The sequence below is a fragment of the Symphodus melops genome (genome assembly GCF_947650265.1).
Source record: "Symphodus melops genome assembly, chromosome: 19".
Lineage (NCBI taxonomy): Eukaryota > Metazoa > Chordata > Actinopteri > Labriformes > Labridae > Symphodus > Symphodus melops.
This window is the reverse complement of record NC_136709.1, coordinates 1,119,988-1,125,987: the sequence shown is the minus strand read 5'-3', so window position 1 is coordinate 1,125,987 and position 6,000 is coordinate 1,119,988. Positions and strand designations below refer to the sequence as shown.

Below are 6,000 nucleotides of genomic sequence, written 5' to 3'. Positions count from 1 at the left end.
GAAAGGTGTTGAATGTATCTTGGCATGCAGAAATGGTAAAGGTACAGCGTGCAAGAACTGTATCAATGATGATATAGAGCAGAGGTTACCATACATTTCAGCTTTGGACCCCCCCAATAACTGTGCTAAAGACCGGGGAACCCGACTGTCTCTATTTCAGCAGAGTAATGTAAGAAATGCTGTATAATAATACAATGTATAAACAGTAGGACTGTGTGGACATTCACAATTTCCTTAACAGACACCCAGTTTATGTAGGTGTCAAATGTCATTCATAGGGAGCAGCAGAAACCTGCATTGTTTCACTTATGGGAAGCATAAATTACTTTGCCAGCGCTAACCATTAGTTAAAATTCAACTAATATTTGAATGGGTTTTTTTTCCACCATAATGGGTAAGATATGAAATTTTAGATCATTCAACTTTTGTATTTGGTGATAAGCATATCGCGAGCCCCCTCTCAGTGTCTCATAAGCCCCCAGGGGGTCCAAATCCCCACTTTAAGAACAGTAGAGTGTGAAGAAAGCTCAGACCTGGACCCCTAATACATTAAGCAATGTGGTGCAGTATATTTTTTAACTAGTATTCGAGATATTAAAATCAACATATAGAGCTATTGTAAATTTACATGTAAAAGTGGGCGTGGCCATTTCTCCACCAAGGAATGGATTTTTTTGAAAACAAATGTTTGCAATGGATTCAGAATCCTAAAGAACCCCTAGTTTGACCCCTCACAAGCTACCAAAATAAAGGTTAACATTTTCAAATTTTCACCAACAAGTATGTAGTACAATAAAGTGCTATTCCAGGTACCCCGACTTTGAGCTGCTCTCACGGATTTTCCTATGGGAGTTGGATTTAAATGTTTTTTTATGTGTTATAAGACACCTTTATGAACACGTTTGTGAAGAAATCTATTGGTAAGGAATTTATTCCCAGATTGGCCAAATATCTGATAAAATACCCTTACTATAATGGAGTTTGAGATCTAGAGTGTCAAAAAAAATAATATATATATATATATAATTGTATGTATATTGTATCTGATTTGAAAGAAGTAGAAATATAGATATTAAACTACAGGTCAAAATATCCGAGATTTGTGTATAAATACAAACTTTTATCCAAATATAACACGAAGTTAGCGCACAGACTTTTAATTAATCATTACATTATATATTTTAATTACAATTATTCAAACAAGTAAATGAACTGATAACGAGCAGCAGCCACATGACGCAGCGTCAAATCAAAGCGGAAGCAATCAGTCTTCACGCGCGTGTGCACCTGGAGCGTTAAAAAAAACGAGGGACACACACACACACACACGCGCGCGCGCGCACACACAGCGTCACCGGAGCAGCAGGACGGCTGCAGGTGACGCTGACCCGCCGCGAACCTGGGAGACGAAGCAGCAGCCGGTAAGACGATGCACGTTTTGACTGTCTGGTTTACTGACCCTGCGTGCGTGCGCGTGCGTGTCGGCCCGGGCACGCGCTCATTTTGTGTACTGTACGGATTTCCGAGTCTCTTTACTGTCAACATGTGTCTATTTGTTCACAACCGGCTGTGATTGGATGAAATGTTGAAGCGCTGCTGATGAATGACGTCACTGAAGTTTGGTGCGATGACGGACGTTGTTAGAGAGGGTGAAAAAGAGGTGTAAAGTTTATTTTGTGTGTGTGTAAGTGGTTTGCACATTAGAAGTCTTTTACAATAAACAACACTTTTGTTTTAAGAGACAAATTCTTTTAAGTTTCTGCAGCTCTCATTTTTTTTGGGGGGGGGATTTGCTTTGAGGTCTTTTCATTCTTTCTTTGTCTCAGCTCCAGTTGTTGGGTTCTTGTGTTTCCTCAGTTCCTGTGACGGTTCTCGTAACTAGTTTGTTCTGTTTGCATATCAGAGACGAGACACAGTGTGAGTTGTGTGGATGCTAAAGGAGGACACCTGGATGGATTTGAAGCATCATAATCTCTTGAAATATGAAGCCTGATGAACATGCTGTGAACTCGCTGAAACGTGAAGTGCTCTGTCGAGTTAGGAGATGGTCTGCAGAATGCTCCTGTTCAGTCAGAAGAGCGATCAGAACCAACATCACCGCCCTCTCCTCTTATTTCTTCTACAGATTCACTGATGAATTATTTATCAGGGGAACACAACTGCTGACTCCCAAACCTTCAAAGACTGTTTCCACTTCTTTTTCTTTTTTTTTCCTTTTTTGGAAGCAGCAGCAGGCGATGCTCGCTAATTAATCACCCGTGTCGAGCTTCATCGTCAGTGGCATGAAGGGCGCTCCGTGCTCACCTCTCCTCACAGTCAGCTTAATCAATGGAGCCTGACGTATCGACGACCAGCTTTTTCAAAGACGCGCAGAAAGTGTGCGAGCAGCCTCAGGCTCACACACTCACACACACACACACACATGCTGGTGCTTTTATTTATTAGTGTGAACTTTTCTCTTAAACCAATTCTAAAAATGTTGTCGGGTTCAGCATGCGTCCTGGCCCAGCAGTGAGTGAGTCACACTTTATACTTTTATATTTGATAGAGTCGTGCAGTACAGTCATCTGTAGATGCTGAATGAATCTGGTTCAGCTGTTCCTGCTCCTCCTGTTCGGGGTTGCAGACGGTGTGCAGTCGATCCCAGCTGTGATTTCATGCACACATGTAAACGTCACATTTCCTTGAACAAATGAAGACAAACTCTTCTCTTCTGCCCGTCGTCCTCCATGTTGGTCACATCTCTGTGTTCGGTCACAGCGTTGCTCTCCGCTCAGGATGGAACCGTTGACTCAGCTCACGGTACGATTCACACTGAGAGAGTGTGGAGCTGACCGGAGCTTCTCATTGTGCTGTTGATGACACGCTGCGTCGTGTTGGTTGTGTAGTTCTCTGTCTTGTTGTAATATTTGAACACAGTTATCGTCTTGTGAAGTAAATAATGCTTCCACCAGGCCGTGGTAACACTTCCTTATTACAACCAACCTCCTCTGCTCTACAGCTGCTGACGACTTAAACCTCCACACATCTTTACATCCCTCACATTACTCTCTGCACAAGACAGGCTCAGAAACCAGCCACATCCTCGACTCGCTCGCTCTGTAGGGACTCGTCACTTTCAGAGTACCAAGTGCCCTCGAGCAAGACACCAGACTCTGCAACCTGCAGCCAGTGATGGTCCTGTAGGATACTGCAGGAGGCAGCAGAAGCAGCGCTCAGTGTCCTGATGTGATCCGCGTCAATGATTCGTCTGCGTCTCGAAACTCTTTAGAGAAAATGGATCAACATTTCAGTTAGCACCTCGTTAGATTAAAAGTTTGAGCCTGAGAGATGAATACTTTTTTTCTCCCCTCTAAGAGATATTATGCGAGCTTCGAGAGGGTTGAGGTCGTTCAATCAAGGTTTATTTACACAGCCTTGTGTTCACTTTAGAAAGGATTATATTTCACACACTGGCAAACACCTAATGAACAGAAACCAAAAAGATCCAAGGAGGCTGCGAAAATCTAATCTGTCGAGGCAGCCTGCAAACTCCTCGCGCTCTTCGCCTGATCGCACTTTTTACGCCCAGAGTTGTTCTAATTAAGGAGAAGAAGAAGAAGAAGATCAGGTGGTAACCAGCAGCTCTCGTGTTCTGCAAGGTCAAACGTTTTCTTCCCAGAGTCTGCCGTGTTTGAGCGGAGCGATGGAAGCCATGCCTCTGATTAGAAAATGTTTTCTGTTTCTCTCTTGTTACTTTTCGTCTCACATCCCCGGGAGCCTAGTGGTTAGTTTGGGCGTCACATGTTCAGAGGCTCGCTGTTTCAAAGGTTCAAATCCCACCTGTGGATCCTTTCCTGCACGGCATTCTCTCTCTCTCTCTCTCTCTCTCTCTCTCTCTCTCTCTCTCTCTCTCCACTTTCCTGTCTCCAAAATAAAAGCATGCAATTCCCCAAAATAAATCTTGATTTTAAAAATAAAACCACCTGAGTTTGGCAGAAACATTCGATGCAGCATATCTCAATATTTTAGGTAGTGATAATTATTGTAACTGCACAGTTGATTCTGTACAAGCAGCTGTTCAGCCGTCCTGAAACACCAACAGATCAGATTGTGAGCGTCGATCACAGCGGGCTCGACTCCCTGAAGATGCAGAGAATTTATTCTTTGACAAAACAGCTCTTGATCTGGTTGAACGTTGTGGACGTAATAAGCAGTATTTTGTAGCATACTGTGACTCGTGTATCGTATGAAGGGCCTCTGACAGTGACTCCCTCCTGAAGACTCCACTGTCAGATGAACAGTGAAATGTGTTGTGCATCACAGCCGCTTCATTTACAACAGAAACAAACGTGACGTTCAGAGGCCGTCACTGAGAGTCAACTCTTCTGTCACTTTTAGGATCTGCTGGTGCACTAAAGAGTGCTTCAGTCTGCCCTGTTTAAAACACTGGAGCCTGTATCTCACGTTTGATGATCACACGTCAGTCACAGTTCAGAGTCAGAGGTTCAGGCTGATTCATAGAGTCTCTGCAGTGGTTGATCTTTAGAGCGGTGGAGTCTTTGTGTACCGTGCCATGTTACAGAAGTGTGTTCAGGATCATTGCAGATGTCTTACCATGTGCAGAGGTTCTTTAAAGTGAGACGTGAAGTGAGCACCTTCTTCATGCAGTCACAGGAAGTAGCATGTAGACTCTGTTTGAGACACTTGATGGAGTGCTTCAGAGAGACGTCGGTCCTTTGTTGGAGTGTCTGGAGACGCCCTGCAGGCCCTGCAGCCACACGTGAAGCTCCAGATGTGGATCATCCATTTCTTCAGCCTATAGAACCAAACTTCTCCCCACAGCCCGAGGTGTGAATTAATGAGAGCGCGGGGAGGCTGGCAAAGTGCTGCATCGACATCATCATGAACGTTAGCAGCTCTGTAACTGAACGTAACATGTAAACAGACATCTGCAGTGTTTAACGAGACGCTTTAAACTCACAGTAACGTCACATGATGATGATTCATGATGATGTTGTTGTGATGTCTGTGATGATACAGGGGCTTTTCAAGTACTCCCATTACCAATGAATGAGTCATCAATGGTGGACCAGGTCCTCCCAGAGCCCAGGCTGACTGTCAGGTTGAAGGTCGGCTGAGGGTCAGTTAACAGCTAAACACCCTTCATTGGGCCCTTGCACAGAAGAAGAGACAGAAGCCGGGGATTCTGGGATATTAATGTGTCATGCACACACAGTGCCTCAGCTTCACTGGTTTATAAGACACCAGAAGTACAAATGCTGATTCAACATTTCATAACGTCTTTGTCTTTTATTTTGAAATTGACCCAACGTGTCTCTTGTCTGACTTCCTGTCCGGGTGGTCATATCATGTCTCGCTTGACGCGAACCTGCAGCGCGGAGAGCGGCGGTGCTGGTGTTTTTTTGTTTGTTTTGTTTTGACTGAACGCGTCTAAACATGCGGGACATTCGGCGTGACTCCCTTATTGATATGACCTGAGAGAGCAGCAGCGCTGACGTGTTCAAATGACGTCGTAATGAATAAAACATCTTTACAAACTACAAACAAATCTCCTTCAGTTTGTAAATCACAGCTCGCCCTCTGAGTGAAGTAAATATTTAAAGTGACGAGTTCTCCGCAGAGCGATGGGAACAAGAAGAGCCAGCAGGATACAGTCACAGCTCTTTGTAATCTTCTGTGTACGAAAAGGAAATCAATCAATCATTAATGCATGAAAGCTCAAACTTTGGCTCACACTCATTACGCTCAGGTATTAAAGGGATTTTCAGGCGCCGCGTGTGCTTCCTTTCTACGTGGAAACCAATTTAGAGTCTTTGAGGAGTTGGGTTTGAACAGACGTGGCTGCCAGCGGAGCGTGTAGACGTGGAGAGGAATTATCTGACATCGTTTGATGATTTGGAAACAGATTTTGACGCTCTGATGATCCAAAAAAAAAAGTAAAAAATAAACCAGCAAGGTCTTTAAACTTGCTTGAAATAGAAAATGATTTTTAAATTT

The 6,000-nt window shown here is 43.9% G+C and overlaps 1 protein-coding gene across 3 annotated transcripts in view; it reads left to right on the top strand.

Annotated features, from left to right (window-relative positions):
* The first annotated feature begins 1,329 nt into the window (after nucleotides 1-1,329).
* The window catches only part of LOC306840921 (leucine-rich repeat transmembrane protein FLRT2), a 69,342-nt gene continuing 64,671 nt past the window's right edge, over nucleotides 1,330-6,000 (top strand). For all 3 annotated transcript variants that reach the window (XM_079370513.1, XM_079370509.1, XM_079370514.1), the window contains exon 1: nucleotides 1,330-1,421. The gene's annotated coding sequence lies outside the window, so the exon portion shown is untranslated. The remainder of the gene's footprint in view (nucleotides 1,422-6,000) is intronic.